Source organism: Mauremys reevesii, linkage group 14 (assembly GCF_016161935.1).
Source record: "Mauremys reevesii isolate NIE-2019 linkage group 14, ASM1616193v1, whole genome shotgun sequence".
NCBI lineage: Eukaryota > Metazoa > Chordata > Testudines > Geoemydidae > Mauremys > Mauremys reevesii.
In genome coordinates, this window is record NC_052636.1 from 43,981,796 (window position 1) to 43,999,654 (window position 17,859).

Sequence of the window (17,859 nt, forward strand, 5' to 3'; positions counted from 1 at the left end):
ATGTTAGGTTGGTTTAGGCTCCTTGTGCAGTGATCACCAGTATTCAATACATAACCTGCATGGTTCAGCTGGTTGCTTCTCTCTCTTGCTGAACCTCACTCTTTTGTGTTTTTAGCTTCCCCCAGTCACTCTGCAGCAACGCGTCTCTTACCTAAGCTACAGATCCCTGCAGCGCCCAGAATCCTGTGGGGTTTGCTCATCAAGGCGGTTCCTGCCAGTACAATTGTGATGTGAAGATGGGGACAGGGCCGTGCTGAATCTGGGACACATATGGGTAACAGCTTGAAAGTGCTGCTTCATCCAGCCCAGTGAGTCCAGGGGCAGATACGGGGTCAGCTTGACAGTGCTGATTGACCCGGTCCGCTCAGACTTGCTCTGCTACCATCGGGGCGGGTGGGTGGGGGCTCATCCGGGTTTGGGGCTGGAAACACCCAGCCCTAGGGAACCGAGGTCCTGCAGGAGAGCTCCATTGGGAGGACGTGCAGAAGGGAGGAGCAGAGCTCCGTATGAAAACACACGTGAGACAAGCAGCACATTGATAGAATTACAGAATCCCCTCCCCAGAAAAGTAACCCGAATAAATGAGCGTACCCCCAAGTAATGGGCAAATCTGGTAACACCGCCCCCTGACAGGACCCCCAGAACTCCCGACCCATCCAGCTCCTCTGCTCCCTGCCTGCCCTGACCCCGCTCCACCCCCCAACAGGCACCCCCCGAACCCTCAACCCATGCAACCCCCCCGCTCCTTGTCCCCTGACTGCCCCCTCCAGAGACCCCACCCACCCTCTAATCACCCCCCCAACTATCCAACCCCCCCCACCTCCTGGCAGCTCTGTCTAGTGGCTGCTCCCACCCACACACTCAAAGTGGCAGAGGAGGTTCCCTCTCCTTCGGGGGAAGGTTGCCTAGTGGTTAAGGCACAGGACTCAGGCTCAGGTGTAATGGGTTTGAGTCTCTGCTCTGCCACAGACTCCCTGCTTAGCCTTGGGAAAGTCACTTCACCTCGTTGTGCCCTAGATCCCGCCTGCCCAATGGGGCCAACACTGACCCTGCCTCCTGGGCTAAATCCATCCATGGCTGGGTGATGGGGGGGAGGGGAATGGAGATACCAACATGGGGAGATTTGGGCTAAATTTCTCCACAGCCGGAGAGTGAGAGCCAGCTCCACAGGGGGGATGGGAGCGAGAGGGGCTCAGGCCAGCTCCACACAGAGTGGGGTCAGGGCTTCAGCCCTGCAACTTCTGCCACTAAGGTGGCTGGGGCTCCCGAGCCGGGGACTTCAGCCCCACATCTTCTGCCAGGGTCCGGGGCTTCCACCCCCCTGTCCCGGGGGGGCTCCTCTCCCCCTCCATCCCCACCCCAGTGCAGCTCCTGCTGGGGTCTGGGGCTCCCCCCACCCCCGCCTCCCAACCCAGCGGGGATTCTCCTCCCCCCTCCAGCTCGGCTCCTCTCTGCCCCCTGCCGGTATCTGGAGCTTCTCCTCCCCCCAACCTCCCCCAGCCCCAGCCAGCTGGGCTCCCCGGGGCACCCGCCGCTGCTGTGGCCGGAGCCGAGCCTGGCGGGCAGGGAGCAGCGATTCCCGCGGGGGCCCTGGCAGAGCCCCCAGCCCGAGCGGGGCGGGGCAGCCCCAGGGGAGCGGGGGGGCTCTGCTGCTGCTGGCCCCGCCCCCCCACCGACCCCTGGGGCTGTTTGGGGGGGGCTCACTCAGCCCCCCAGGAGCGGGGGGGGGGGAGCAGCGGAGCGGAGCCTGCCCAGCAAACAGCTGATCGCAGCTGCGCCCAGGCCGCCCCCGGGGAAAAGCTCCCCGGAGGAGGCGCCACAAGCTGCCGGCAGCGGGTCATTCCCGGAGGGGCCGAGCACCCGCCTGCAGCCGCCGCAGCCTCCCCCCCCCGGAGCCCCCACGGGAGGGGGGGAGCAGCCTCCCCAGCCGGGGCTCAGGGCATTGGGGTGCCGGGGCTCCCCCCCTGCGCACGCCTGGGCCCGGGACACTCACACACACACTCTGCCCCGGGGCTCGCCTGGGGCCCAGAGACCGATCAACCCCCCGCCTGCCCCCCGCCCTTCCCCGCCTGCAGCTCCGGCCTCTCCCCTCCCGCCCCGCCAGCCGCACCCAGGGGAGCCCCGGGCCCAGGCTCTGTCCCCACCTGGAGCCCAGCGGGGCCGGGGGCAGCTCCTGCTGCAGCTGAGAACAGCGGCTCCGCTCCGGCCCGGGCGGCTCCAGCGCTGCTGGCAGCACGTGGCCACCAGGGAGCAGCTGCTGGGCCCGGGCTCCTGCGTCACAATGTGCCAGAGCCCCGCCCCAGGAGCTGCCCTGCCCTGGCTGTGCCAGAGCCCCGCCCCAGGAGCTGCCCGCCCCGGGCTGTACCAGAGCCCCGCCCCAGGAGCTGCCCCGCCCCGGCTGTGCCAGAGCCCCGCCCCAGGAGCAGCCCTGCCCCAGGAGCTGCCCTGCCCCGGGCTGTGCCAGAGCCCCGCCCCAGGAGCTGCCCCGCCCCGGGCTGTGCCAGAGCCCCGCCCCAGGAGCTGCCCCGCCCCAGGCTGTGCCAGAGCCCCGCCCCAGGAGCTGCCCCACCCCTGGGCTGTCAGAGCCCCGCCCCCAGGAACTACCCCCCCCCCCGCCTGCGCCTGAGCCCCGCCCCCAGGAGCTGCCCCATGTTGGGTCTCTGGGCTTTGTTCTCCTGCCTCCTACTTCCCAGCACCCCCGGCTCCCAGCTGCTCCCTTCCTGTGTCTGCAAACACCCCCCGGACGGGCTGCAGCGCTCGCTGGGGCTGGTTCCAGTGGCTGAAGTTGCCTCCATCTCTGCTCACCTGGGGGTGGGGGAGGGACGAAGAGAGGAGATGGGCCCAGGGTGTGAAAGCAGAACCAGGGGGCAGGGAAAGAAGGACTGTTTGGAAAGGTGGGTTTTTGCGGGGGTGGGGGTGATCCAGATGGAGTCAGAAGCAGTTGGGCAGCAAAGGCTCAGGGAAATTGAGGGGAACCCCCTGAGTGTCCCAGTGTTCGCCAGGGATTTTTCTGCACCTAGCGCAATTTGGTGTCCCAGAGACTTAAATATCTATTTTTACACCCAAGGCAAAAATATAAAATTACGCCCCCCATAGGGTAGAGGTGGGGGAGGGGGAGGGGGAGCCCAGGCTGGGGCAGCAGAGGGTGTGTGGGTGGGCGAGCACTGGTGTTGAGGGGGGAGCACAGAGCTGGGGCAACGGGGGGTGTGTGGGGGGGAGAGCCCACGGCAGGAGGGTGCAGGTCAGGGGGGCAGAGCCCAGGACTAGGGTGGCAGGGGTGTGGGGGGGGGGAGAGCCCAGGACTGGGGCAGCACGGGGCTGTGGGTGGGGGGAGGCCCAGAGCGGGGACAGCAGAGGGTTCCAATGTGGGGGGGGAGCCCAGGGGTTGGGCAGCAGGAGGGTGTGGGTGGGAGCACTAATTTTTTTTTTCCTTTGGGTGGCAAAAAAACTAGAGCCAGCCCTGCCACCACCCACCATGAGGTAGGTAGGAGCAGATCATTATTATCCCTACTTGAAAGAGGGAGAAGCTAAGGCTGAGAAAGGAGAATTGACTTGTCTGAGGTCACACAGCCAGTCAGTGGCAGAGTTGGGAATAGGACCCAAGAGCCCTGATTTTCAAACTATCCATCGGATCTTGAATTTCAGACATTGAATGACCTGAATAAAGTGCTCTCAGATGAACTCCAGACCAACAGTGCACAGGAATTATTCAGCAAGTATTTGAGGAGAACTGCAATGTTAGAGAGAATCATGAGCTGCTCAGAGATAATTAATGCAGAGAAGCAGCAAAATTAATCAAACACAGAACTGGTTCTGACTTATTTCCTTGGTCTTAAAAGAGACCAACAAGGACCTGAGTCTCCTCCCTGTCAATAACCCCCTGCTCAGCCAATCAGGGTAGAGACTGAGGAAGGGAGGCTGAGGGTTCTCACCAGAGAGCCCAAAGGATGGCCCAGGTCACTGATGGGATCACTGCCCGAGCACTATTTCAGCCCCACATTTTTGTGTGGACCTCCCACAGTGGGAGCTGCAGAGCACTCCCCCGCAAAACACACACACACACACACACACACACACTCCTCCTGGTGTTGGGAGGTGAACAGGAAAAAGGACAAAAGAAGCAAGAGACGAAGAGAAGGGAGGGAGGGAGGAAAAGGGGAAACAAAAAGGACAAACCCCAATGACCCCAGTGATTCTAAGGGACAAAATCCCAGGTGCAGAATAACATTTTGCCTCCTTAAGCTCGTGTTTTCCATGCCTAGAATTCAACTCTCACCAGATGGATCAGACTGAACAGGTTTCAAACCTCCAGGAGGCTCTTACCTTCTAAACAGGGACGGCTGTTTTCTAGTAAAATCACTAGAAGGGAAGGAGAAAACTCGAAAGAGGTTCCTCCTGGCGCTCAAGTCCGTGATCCCGAATACTCTCTCAGTCCTCAGAGAGAGACCTGGAGAAGGAGACTTGCTGGAGCAAAGCCACAGGGGTCTCTGAGGTTTCCCTGGCCCCTCGCCCCTCTCCTGCCTGGCTGATGTCAGCATCTCTCTGTGAAGTCACCACCTCCCCACCACCTTGGATCAATAGGCTGAGGTCCTGCAAAAGGCCTTTGTGATGTCACTGCCACACCCCTCCCTTGCTGTACAATGTCCTGCCCCTGGCCAGGCACTTTGGAGGTTTGAGCTACTCCCTGGGGATCACCCCACTCAAGGAGCGTTCGGTCTAGGCAGCAAACTGGTTAGACAGGAAAACATCAGACGCTGCTCCCAATGCTACATTCGGTTTTTCAGAAATTAGTCGACTTTATGGCCAGAAGAGACCATTAGAGCATCTAATCTGACCCCCTGCGTATCACAGGCCTCCTGTAGGACACAAGAGCTACTTTTGGGGCAAACACATTCCAGAAAGGCATCTAGTCTTCATGAAATGACATCAGGAGATGGTGAATCCACCACTTTCCTTGGTAGCTTGTTCCTGTGGTGAATCATCCTCGTTGTTGAATATTTGTGCCTTAGTTGTAATATGAATTTGTCTCTTTTCATCTTCCAGCCATTGGGTCTTGTTAGGCCTTTTTCTGCTCAATTAAAGAGCCCTTTAATACCCAATCTTTTCTCTCCATTAAGGCACTTCAACACTTCAGTGAAGTCACCTTTCAATCTTCTTTTGATCAGCTAAACAGGTTGAGCTCGTTCAATAGCTCACTATAAGGCATTTTTCTCCGGCCCTCAGAACATTTGGTGGCTCTTTGCTGCCCCAGCTCCAATTTCATAACATCTTTTTGACATGAGGACACCAAAACTGGAGGCAGTATTCCAGTATCAGTCTCACTGATGCCGTGTCACCTCTTGTAATGTTATTGACATAATCTGTAACTGTATAGATCACTGCTGCGACCACGGTTCTATATTTGCAGCCAATATTGTAGAAAGGTTGTCGTGTAAGGGGTCTATGGAGAGGTTCTGATTGGCTGATTATAATGATGCTATCTCTAGATGTGTATCATTTTTGTAGTTGACGTTATGATTATAGGCTCTATGCTGCCTGTATTTCAAACTTGTGCTCTGCCTCCAGGGAACACCCCAGCCAGACAAGTTGGTGTCAGTCCTGCCTAGAACGAACGCTCCTTGAGTGGGATGATCCACAGGGAGTAGCTCAAACCTCCAAAGTGCCTGGCCAGGGGCAGGACATTGGCACGGCAAGGGAGGGGTGTGGCAGTGACATCACAAAGGCCTTTGGCAGGACCTCAGCCTATTGGTCCAAGGTGGTGGGGAGGTGGTGACCTCACAGAGAGATGCTGACATCAGCCAGGCAGGACAGGGGCGAGGGGCCAGGGAAACCTCAGAGACCCCTGTGGCTTTGCTTCAGCAAGTCTCCTTTTCCAGGTCTCTCTCTGAGGACTGAGGGAGTATTCGGGTTCACAGACGTGAGCGCCACAAGGAACCTCTTTTGAGTTTTCTCCTTCCCTTTTAGTGTTTTTACTAGAAAACAGCCGTCCCTGTTTGGAAGGTAAAAGCCTCCTGGAGGTTTGAAACCTGTTCAGTCTGATCCATCCGGTGACAGGTGAATTCTAGGCATGGAAAACACGAGCTTAAGGAGGCCGAATTTTATTCTGAATTTTATTTGATCCCCACCAGTGACCTGGGCCATCCTTTGGGCTCTCTGGTGAGAACCCTCAGCCTCTCGTCCTCAGTCTCTACCCTGATTGGCTGAGCAGGGGGTTATTGACAGGGAGGAGACTCAGGTCCTTGTTGTTCTCTTTCAAGACCAAGGAAATAAGTCAGAACCAGTTCTATGTTTGACTAATTTTGCTGCTTCTCTACATTAATGGTCTCTGAGCAGTTCATGATTCTCTCTAACATTGCAGGTTTCAGAGTAGCAGCCGTGTTAGTCTGTATCCGCAAAAAGAACAGGAGTACTTGTGGCACCTTAAAGACTAACAAATTTATTTTAGCATGAGCTTTCGTGAGATGCATCCGAAGAAGTGAGCTGCAGCTCACGAAAGCTCATGCTAAAATAAATTTGTTAGTCTTCTAACATTGCAGTTCTCCTCAAATACTTGCTGGATAATTCCTGTGCACTGCTGTTGCTCTGGAGCTCATCAGAGCACTTTATTCAGGTCATTCAATGTCTGAAATTCAAGATCCGATGGTTAGTTTGAAAATCAGGGCTCTTGGGTCCTGTTCCCAACTCTGCCACTGACTGGCTGTGTGACCTCAAACAAGTCAATTCTCCTTTCTCAGCCTTAGCTTCTCCCTCTTTCAAGGAGGGATAATAATGATCCGCTCCTACCTACCTCACGGTAGGTGGAGGATGGGGATCCATTGGAGAGTGTCACTAGGAGTAGTGCATAATATGAGGTGTCCTATCACGTTTACTCAGAGCAGATTATGACATAATAGAATAGCTGAAACAGTCTATTTTATTTGTATTTTTTTATTTTTAAATTGTTAAGAGCAGCAACGACTTAGCTCAGATTGAAGCATTTTATCTAATTTTTGAGATCTAAGTGTCTCCTCTTTGTGTGTGACGAGACAATCTAACACACTGTGACAAACAGGAGATGCTTTTGTTTTGCAACAAAATCTTTTTGCAAAGAACTTTCATCCCACTTGTTATGATTTCGAGAAACAAACTGGTTTAGTCTGAATGGGATTTTCTGACAGAAACGGTTTGAATGAAATTTCCCCACCATCTCGATTCCTGGGATCTATACCTGCCTCTGGAGTTTTTTTGTCTGTCAGGAGTCGGAACTGGTGGCTTCTCTTTCTGGCTCTGCCACTGCCTTGCGGTGTAGGCCCTTGGGTAGGTCATTTCCCTTCTCTGGACCTCAGGCTCCTCCCCATCTGTCCAGTGGGAACAGGAACAGTTCTCGAGCTCTGGGCAGTCGTGAGCCTGAGTGAGATAAGGGGTGTTAAAGCCCTCTATGAAGGAGAAAGGGGAGTTTCACGGTGTTTAGCCCCAAGGAATTCTAAAGTTTGCTAAAATGTCTAGTCTGCGGAAATAAGAAATGGTCGGGTCCAAACTTTTTAACCACTGCTTTTTCTAAAGCCCATTCAGGGATGTGAGTCTCTGTCTTTTCGGTACCTGGGGTTCTTTGCCAGCAGGAGAGAAGAGGTTCCTGCCTCCATTTTTGTGGCCTTAACAAACCAGGTGTTGTGCCCCAGTTCTCGTCTGAGATCCCTGAAAAAGAACATCTTCCCATCCATGAACAAGACAGGACCTATCTTTCAAAGGGGAACAAAGAGACCCCTTGGACTTGCAGACTACCTAGCCTGACTTCCATAGCTGGAGAGATACTGGAATACATTCTTAAACACTCAGTTTGTCAGCAGCACCTACAGGATAATTTGATTCTTAGGACAAGTGAGCATGGATTTGTCAAGAACAAATCATCCCAAACCCAGCCTCTTTCCTTCTTTGGCAGCGTTCTGGGCCTAGTGGTGGTGGGTAAACAGTAAATGGGATCTATCTCGGGGTTACTAAGACTTTTGACACAGTCCCGCAGGACATTCTCACAAGCAAACGAGGGAAATGCGGTCTAGATGCAATCACTGTCATGTGGGTGCAGAGCTGGTTGAAAGCCCAGACTCCAAGGGCCCCTCTCCAGGTTTGGCTGCCCAACGGAGAGGGGGCAGCTAGTGGGTCTGGCAGGGATCAGTCCGGGGTCCGGTACTATTCAATAGTTTCATGAATGATTTGGAAAATGGAGTGGAGAGCATGCTTCTAAAATGTGCAAATGACACCAAGCACTTTGGAGCTCAGGATTGGAATTCAAAACACCCGTAACAAATTGGAGACTTGGTCTTCTTGAGCCAAACCCCATGGCTGGGCCCCTCTTTCTAGACTGGGCTGAAGTGAAACCCCAGAGCCACACACTCCTCCTCCTGGGCAGCGCACTCCGACCTTGAATGGTCAGATGCTGCTTAGCTCTGTCAGAGCAGCTTTGGCTGGGGGATTCTCCCAGCACTTTCCAATAGTGGGAAGGTACGGTATCCCCATTTGCCTGCTGGGGACGGAGCCCTAGAGGGGGGAGCAACTTGCCCAAAGTCCCACCGGAAAAGGAAAACAACCAGCAGTGGAACCAATAGGGGTGTCAGGATCTTGGAGGCGCTGTCACCCCCACACTAGGATGGTGTTCTGCACCCCCTGCGGCTGGCTGAGTTTCTCTGTCCCTTGGCAATAAGACAGTCTAGAACCCCAACCAGGGTTATTGTATCTGCTACCCAAGATCCATAAACCTGGAAATCCTGGACGCCCCATCATCTCATACATTGGCACCCTGACAGCAGGATTGTCTGGCTATGTAGATGCTCCATCATCATTCCACACAAAGATGGACTACAAGCCGTCAGGAACAGTATCCCCGTTAATGTCACAGCAAACCTGGAGGCTGAACTTTGTGACTTTGTCCTCACCCATAACTATTTCACATTTGGGGACAATGTGTACCTTCAAGTCAGCGGCACTGCTATGGGTACTCACATGGCCCCACAGTATGCCAACGTTTTTATGGCTGACTTAGAACAACGCTTCCTCAGCTCTCGTCCCCTAATGCCCCTACTCTACTTGTGCTACACTGATGACATCTTCATCATCTGGTCCCATGGAAAAGAAAACCCTTGAGGAATTCCACCATGATTTCAACAATTTCCATCCCACCTACAACCTCTGCCTGGACCAATCCACACAAGAGATCCACTTCCTGGACACTACTGTGCTAATAAGCGATGGTCACATAAACACCACGCTATACCGGAAACATACTGAACGCTATACTTACCTACATGTCTCCAGCTTTCACCCAGACCACATCACACAATCCATTGTCTACAGCCAAGCTCTAAGATACAACCGCATTTGCTCCAACCCCTCAGACAGAGACAAACACCTACAAGATCTCTATCGAGCATTCTTACAACTACAGTACCCACCTGCTGAAGTGAAGAAGCAGATTGACAGAGCCAGAAGAGTACCCAGAAGTCACCTACTACAGGACAGGCCCAACAAAGAAAGTAACAGGACCCCACTAGCCGTCACCTTCAGCCCCCAACTAAAACCTCTCCAGTGCATCATCAAGGATCTACAACCCATCCTGAAGGACAATCCCCCACTCTCACAGATCTTGGGAGACAGGTCAGTCCTTGCTTACTGACAGCCACCCAACCTGAAGCAAATACTTACCAGCAACCACACAACAAAAACACTAACCCAGGAACCTATCCTTGCAACAAAACCCGTTGCCAACTCTGTCCACATATCTATTCAGGGGACACCATCATAGGACCTAATCACATCAGCCATGCCATCAGGGGCTCATTCACCTGCACATCTACCAATGTGATATGTGCCATCATGTGCCAGCAATGCCTCTCTGCCATGTACATTGGCCAAACCAGAGAGTCTCTACATAAAAGAATAAATGGACACAAATCAGACATCAAGAATTATAACATTCAAACACAGCCAGAGAACACTTCAATCTCCCTGGTCACTCGATTACAGACCTAAAAGTCACAATATTACAACAAAAAACCTTCAACAACAGACTCCCACGAGAGATGCTGAATTGGAATTAATTTGCAAACTGGACACCATTAAATTAGGCTTGAATAAAGACTGGGAGTGGATGGGTCATTACACAAAGTAAAACTATTTCCCTATGTTTATTTGTCCCCCTACTGTTACTCACACCTTCTTGTCAACTGTTGGAAATGGGCCATCCTGATTATCACTACAAGTTTTTTTCTCCTGCTGATAATAGCTTACCTTAACTGCTCACTCTCATTATAGTGTGGATGGCAACACCCATTTTTTCATGTTCTCTGTGTATATATATATATCTTCCTGCTGTATTTTCCACAGTATGCATCTGATTAAGTGGATTTTAGCCCACGAAAGCTTATGCTCAACTAAGTTTGTTAGTCTCTAAGGTGCCACAAGTACTCCTCATTATTTTTGCAGATAAATTAATGGAGGTTAAGTCCATTAATGGCTATTAGGCAGCCTGGGTAAGGAATGGTATCCCAAGCCTCTTTTTTTCAGAGGGTGGAGATGGATGGCAGGAAAGAGATCACTTGATCATTACCTGTTAGGTTCACTCCCTCAGGGGCACCTGGCATTGGCCACTGTTGACAGAGAGGATATGGGGTTCGATGGACCTTTGATCTGACCCAGTCTGGCCATTCTTATGTTCTTATGAAGGGAGGGGCAGAGCTCTGCAACAGAGTTTCTGTAGTGTAGTGGTTATCATGTTTGCCTAACACACAAAAGGTCCCTGGTTCAAAACCAGGCAAAAATATGATGGCTTACTTTTTCCCAACTCCTAGTGGCCTGTCCCTGCTGTTGTAGGAGCAGCAGTGATTTCTATGCTCAATAGGTCTGTTATACTTCCCCCATTCCCATTTTTGTCTCCTCTCCCTCTCTGAATGCCTGTGAAGTGGCTTTCCCCCTCTCCCTCCCACTCCCGCTCCCTCCTGCAATGCTTGTGGGATGAAGGGGCTGGTTGAACAGCTGGAAGAGCAGAAGAGCTCCTAGATAGACAAGGTGTCTGGGACTCTCATTAGGCAGCGATCACACACCCAGAGCATGGACATTGCCCAAGGTGGAGTGTGACCCACCAGATGCAGCCAAGTCATCTCCAGTCGCAGGCCATGAGGAGCAGGTCCTTAAAAGGGGAAGGGGCCCTGTGCTCAGGAGTCACTCACAAGCTTGTACCTCCAGTGAACGCCCTTTGCCCCGACCGTCTGGCCAGTGGTTCGCTGCGTTGCAGTTCATTGTGCCTCAGGAAGACTTACCTTCATCGCACCGTCCATCACGGCACTGGAGGACACTTACCTGTCAGAATCCTGTGCCTGCCTCTTGGCTTCCCAGGGATGGCTACTTGCAGCCCAGGAGAAGAAGGATGGTTCTGGTGAAAGGAAGACAAGCAAAGCTCTGGGAGGAAATTTGAGTGTGGGCTCTGCGCTGGGGGGTGGGGGTGGGGGTGGGGATGGGGTGCAGGAGGGGTGGTGCAGATCCCAAAGTGACCAGTACACACAACCCTCTGGCAGCAGCTCCTAGATGAGTGGGGCCAAGGGATCTCCATGTGCTGCTGTCTGCAGGTGCTGCCCCCAGAGATCCCATTGGCTACAGTTCCTGGCCAATGGGAGCTGCAGAGTTGGTGCTCGGGGCAGGGGCAGCACGTGGAGACACTCCCCCCACCCCAGGGGATGCTGGGACATGCCAGCCACTTCTGGGAGCGGCACGGAGGGGCGGAGGTAGAGTGGGCAGGGAGCCACCTTAGTGCTGCTGGCACATCTCTGCACACCCGTTGTGGGGGGAGGGGAGCAGAGGGCCTCTATGTGCTGCCTGGGGTAGGGGCAGTGCACAGAGCTGCCTCCCCTCCCGGGTCTATTCCAGGAGTGGGTGGGTGGGGTCTTTTGGCCTGCAAGGTGCAGCAGGTCAGACTAGATGATCACACTGGTCCCTTCTGACCTTAAAGGCTCTGAGTCTAAACGGGAGAGGGAAGTAAAGGAATTTAAAAAAAAAATAAACCAAGCATTGTAATACCAAGATGACTCCAACTGCTTATTATATAGTCCCACCCCTTTCTTCCTCCACTGGGTGTTTAATGACCTGTTGGGATTTGGGACACTGATTCTTTCATTCCATTGATAAACTGAAACAATATGAGTGAAATTAAACCAATTCTCAGTGGAGGAATCATCACATCATTGCATTGGCTGGGAATCGAACCCAGGTCAACTGCTTGGAAGGCAGCTATGCTCACCACTATACCACCAATGCATCTGGTGAAATGCTCTGATTTTTCACACTTGGTGTCTGGTCACCTTACTTCTCAGCATGAGGCAAATGTCTCTGTGGTCTCTGCCATTCATCGTGGGGAGTTTCCCCACTGATAACAGTTCTTGCTGGGTTGGGGATGGGAGAGAGAAGAGGCGTTTATTCTGTTTCATTCCTCTCCATTTTCTGTTCCTCCCCGTCCCTTCCAGGGTCCTCCCTTCCATTTCAGACTGTGCAGTGACACCCTCCCTGCACCCAGGACTCTCGAGCCTCTGGAGCAGCACGATCCCATGAGATCCTCAGTGACCAAGGGTCTTTTCCAACTTCCAGGAGACCCAGCTTGAGTCTAAAGGAAGCTCTGTTCCTTCCTGGGGATCCTCTCTCCCTTCCTGGAGATCAAGATCATGAAGCCTCTGCCTTGCCTCCTGGGTCTGAATTAATGTCCCATTTCCCACTATCTGCTCGAAAGAAACAAATGTTTCTAACCCAGGTGTGCGGAGTTAATTCAGCTGGAATCCTTCACCCACATTCCTTAGGAGATACAGACTCTCTGTGACACAGACTGACTGGGGTTCATCCCTGCATGTCCCCAATGGGGAAGGAAAGACACTGAGGGGGAAGGAAGAAGATGGACAGAAGGAGTCAAATGGGGCTAGACCAGAATAGGACATTTTCTGCCTGTTAAAATGTACTAGACTCTAATTGCTTAAAACAAAACAAAAACCCACCAGCTTCTGCTTGAACCATCAGCTTTTTACAGAGCAGCCAAAGTGGTGAAGCACAGACACACATAACCACCTACAGCCCAGGTCTGTCTAAGAAGCACCTATAGTGGCTCATGCAGGGGGAAATACAGCTGTGGGTGTGAGTTCAGGCCTCACCCAGAGCGTTGGTTTTCATTAGCCACGGAGCTTCCCCCACTTGCTTTGCCCAATTCACATGGAAAGTGCCATAGGAGGGTGATGAGAGTAAATTCTAAACTCTGAAATGCGGAGGTTGGCCCAGAGATTGGGATAAGGGGTTTGAAGAGAAAAAGCTCTAAGAGTATAAAACCAGACAGTCTCCAGGGGCAGGTCCGGTACAACACCTCAACAGGGAGCCATTTGGGGGGGTTCACTCCCTTTGTTCAATGTCCTGAGAGGTATTTGAAGATGAAGATAACGCCATGGCTAACAGGTGACTGGCATGTCCTGGGTTAAAGAAAGGGACCTGGGTTAATAGTCTGAAGATTTGCGTTACCATCACTGTCTGACCCCCCTTCAGTGCAGAGCAGGTGTGTACGTTGCTGGGTGGAACGCACAGACTCCTGCAGAGCAGGGGCAGCTGTTTCCATGGCAGAGAGCCTGGCACTTAGGAGACTTTCTACACTTGCTGTTTTGAAGCAATTCAGTAAAATAACAGTGGAGCTACAACGTCTGGTCCAAAATTTCAGCCCCCCTGGTGCAAAAACGCTATTTTAGGATCTACATCGGAGGCTCCCGGCACTAGGACACCTGACCAGAGAGCTCAGTGGGGGCGTAACAACTGCTGATTCTGAGGGTCCCGGGCTAAATCCACTTGCAGGGGGAAGTGTTTTGATTTAATTGATGGATAATGAGCACCAGCTACCAGGGGAGAAGCCCTGAGAGTCGCTGCCACTCCAGCTGCTGCTAGGGCAGGGGGGAGCCCCAGGGGGTCAGCTGCTGCTCTGGCCACCCCAGAAGTGCTGCCAGAGGCCACCAAGCTGTGGCTGCTCCTGCTGCCCTCGGGACCACTGGTAAAGTGGTCCCCGGGGCAGCCGCACTGGCCGCTGCTTGGGCGGTCCCTGGAGCCAGTTGATTGAGTGGCCCTGGAGTCAGCCACTGTGCCCACTGCAGAAGTCACGGAGGTTGCAGGAAGTCACAGAATCCATCACTTCTACCACCTCCGTGACAGACACGGAGACAAACCCCTCCCTGCTGTGACTGCAGTTCCTGGAAGGAAAGAGAAGAACAGAAAGTGACGAGAGAAGGAAAAAGAGAGATTCCCTGTCAACTCTCTCCCTGCTGCCTCCCCCCTTGTATTCTGTAACCCCATCTCACTGGGTTCCCTGTGCTGGTGCCATGGGTGTGACACTAGAGTTCTGGGGATTTGGGAGGCTCTTCATTTCTCAACATTTCACACAAATTTGTCTTTTGGCTGAAATTTCTCCTGTGAGGCCTCTCAGTCAGAGCTGTACCCCACCCTGTTTGCGGGGGGGGGAGGGGGGGGAGAGGGGAGATGTAAATTGCAGAGCAGTCGCCCATAAAGGGTCATATTGATCTGGTGACTGGTTCTGACCGGGGTCCCACGTCCTCTGACACAGGCTCATGTGCAGAACATGGGAGCTCTGGCTTGTCCTAAATGCTGTAGAGTGTGAGTTCCTGGACAGGGCAGGGGAGAGGGAGCAAGAGGAGAAAGGCAGAGACATTGGAGACGAGGAATTGGGGTGCGAAGAAGGAGAGAACAGAGAGACAATAAATGATTGAAGCAGAACAGGTGTCCCAACTCTATCTTGCTCATCACAGGTGTTCAGAGAGACAGGTAGTTGCGGGTTTTCCAATGTCAAGTCTGAACTTTGATTCTAACAATGTGTGTTGAACTATCAAGGGGATCTCCACATACCTGATCTCTTCCCCCTTCCCCTTTTTTAGTATTAATTTTTATTTTGACGTGTTTGGCTTAACCGTGATCGTCCCTTTCCCCACCTGTATTGCAACTTGGGGGTTATGTTTATTGTGCCTCCCTTTTGTTCATGTCATTATAATTGTAACAGCAAAGGAATCTGCAGGAGCAATAACTGACTCAAAACTTCATGCAGGAACATCCTACAAACAGCTCACACAGCTGGAATCATAACTCGCAAGGCCAGGGGATGGAAGATGCAGGTTTCCAAGGGTTCTGTCTTTCTCAGATGACACATTCCAGCCCCTTGTGTGCCTCCATCCTGTATGACCTGCTGGACTTTGACACATTTATTGTCTCATTCTATAGATAATGTGATTGTAACACAATGTGACTGAAATTAAACCACTTCCAGCTGAGGAAACAACAGAAGAGAAAAGCCATTACTGCATTGGCTAGGAATCAAATCCAGATCAACTGCTTGGAAGACACCTACACAACACCATTATACCACCAATGCATCTGGCAGGAGTAGCTTTCCTGCAGGCTCTGTGTGCTGGCAAAGGGGGTGACACATGACCATGGAGTTAGTGAGCAGGGTGGATGGGCTGGAAGCTGCCTGACAGCTGGGAGCAGAGTTACCATCCCAGAGTGACTGAAAGGGGGCAATGGTGAAAACAGATCTCACTGGGAGCTGGCCCCACACCTGCCCCGCCCTAGGAGAGGGGAACTGAAGCTCAACTTCAATCACAGAAAAATCTTCCTGAGAAGGAAGGGGACAGTTTGTTTTAAAGACCAGGTTTGTGTTTGTTCCTGCTACATACGGAGGGGCTGGGTAGTGCTGATTCCAGCCCCCAGACTCTGGGAGGATAAGGAACAAATTCTGGCTGCCAGTGACCTGCAGGAGGGAGATGATCTTTTGACAGTGACGGACGCCTCGTCCTAAAGGCCTTTGTCTGCCCCCTTCCAGTGACTGTTTGGCACAGGAATGCAGCCCCACTCCTGGGTCTCTCCTGGGAAATAATGTTTCTGTGCAAAACACCAAAGCTTTTAACAGAAAGGAAGAAAAGGAAATGGCCACATGATGAGACTAGGACATAAGGAATGAAACACAAGATCCTTCTCCATGTGCATTGACTTTTAACCTTGTTTGTGGTGGTGGTGTATCCATGTTGGTCCCAGGGGTCCTCTGGGGCGCCGGGCATTGGCCACTTTCGGGAGAGTGGGATAGATGAACTGGTCCGACTCAGTGTGGCTGTTCGTATGTTCTAACTGCTGATTATGGAAGAGACGCCCTTCCAGGCTTCACAGAACTGAAGAAGTGTGTGGGGTTAGCTCCACAGCTTGTCTCTTTCACCAACAGAGGTTGGTCCTCTTACCCTCACCACCTTGTCTCTCTTGGACTCTGAAAAGTGCTTTCTCTCCACTCCCTTTGGAGAGAAGTTACGTTTCCCTTTGGGCAACTATCAGGCTGAAGAAATTGACTGTATTGACTGTGACACTAGAATTGAAGATTTAATACTATAAATAAATGAGTCTAAACCTGAGGTTCTGGTTTTCACATTGGTTTTTCTAACTCCGTTCCCAATTCTCTTCTAGAAAGGCCTCCAGGACGCCTGCCAAGCCCAGCAAAAGTGGCCAGGAGAAAGCCCACACTGCTGCTCTTTCAGGTAGTTGAAGGCTGCTATCAAACCCCCCTCACTCCGTCAGTCCCCAGTCTGTGGCAGTGCCTGGGATTCTTGGATCCTAAGTGCAGGACTCTGCACTTCTCCTTGTTGAACCTCCTCAGATTCCTTTTGGCCCAATCCTCCAATTTGTCTAGGTCACTCTGGACCCAAATCCTGTCCTCCAGTGCTTGGATTCTTTACATGCTTTCACAGAGCAAAGAGCACATGTTCCATGATTTCATAGGGCAGAGTTTTGTGCTATCGGGAGCTTTCCCTGTGTGAATTTGACAGGTGGATCAACATAGAGACACATTGTGACCCTTCTCAGGGTGCTGAGGACTGTGAGTCTCCTTGTTGCCACCTGCCACAAGGAAGAGGGAGTTTTGCATTTGGCAGCTGGATGTTAGTGACCAAACTCACCAGCCTGCTGGAACTCAAGGACCCTCCTCTGAGCTACAGCAGCCACCTTAACCCTTGAGTTCCTTCAATGTGTCCCCCTCTGGGGTCCAGCCCGGATCACCAGATACTTGGTGAAATCCCAGATCCTCTCTTCCCCAAGTATCCCAGGTTACTAGTTTTACTGTGGACCATTGCTACTGTATTTCACACAGCACCTGAGTACAGTTATCGAACAAGCAAAAAATTTATTTCACAACGGATAGAGATTTAAACAAACAAACGTGAGTGATGGAAACCAACTGTTACCAACTAAACAAAGGCAGAAAATGACAGAATAGAAAGGCCAGCACAAAAAACAGAGAGAGGAACAATAAGATACTAAAAGGACAATGGTTGGAACTCTCCATTTCTCTCAGTCTTTGGATTGATGGGTACTAGAGCTGTAGCAACAGTTGAGGAACAAGGGGAAATTCAATCTAAGGTTTGAGCTGCTAGTGAAGCATTTCCCACACTCACGGCATTCATAGGGCCTCTCTCCTCCGTGGATTGTTTGATGCCTAATAAGGTGCGAACTGTGATTGAAGGTTTTCCCGCACTCAGTGCATTCATAGGGTCTGTCCCCTGTGTGGATTCTCTGATGTTGAGAAAGGTTTGAGCTGCTAGTGAAGCATTTCCCACACTCAGTGCATGTATTTTTTCTCTTTCGCCTGAGGATATCCTGCTGTGTTGTGGTTTCCATGAGGAGCTTCTGAGTTCCCCAACAGGAAATAAATGTATCCACTTTCTTCCCTGGCTGGTTTCCTTGATCTGTTTTTGGTCTGTGCTGAATCTCCCAGGATTTTCCCTGCTCAGGACTCCTGGACACATTCCTTTTCCATCTTTGAGATAATGCTCT

At 52.2% G+C, this 17,859-nt stretch overlaps 1 non-coding gene and 1 pseudogene across 1 annotated transcript; one reads left to right on the forward strand and one right to left on the reverse strand.

Annotated features, from left to right (window-relative positions):
• LOC120381757 overlaps positions 1-17,859 on the forward strand; it is a 194,041-nt pseudogene that overhangs the window by 58,192 nt on the left and 117,990 nt on the right.
• On the reverse strand, positions 12,208-12,279 carry TRNAG-UCC. The gene has a single exon. It is a non-coding gene; the product is annotated as a tRNA-Gly (tRNA).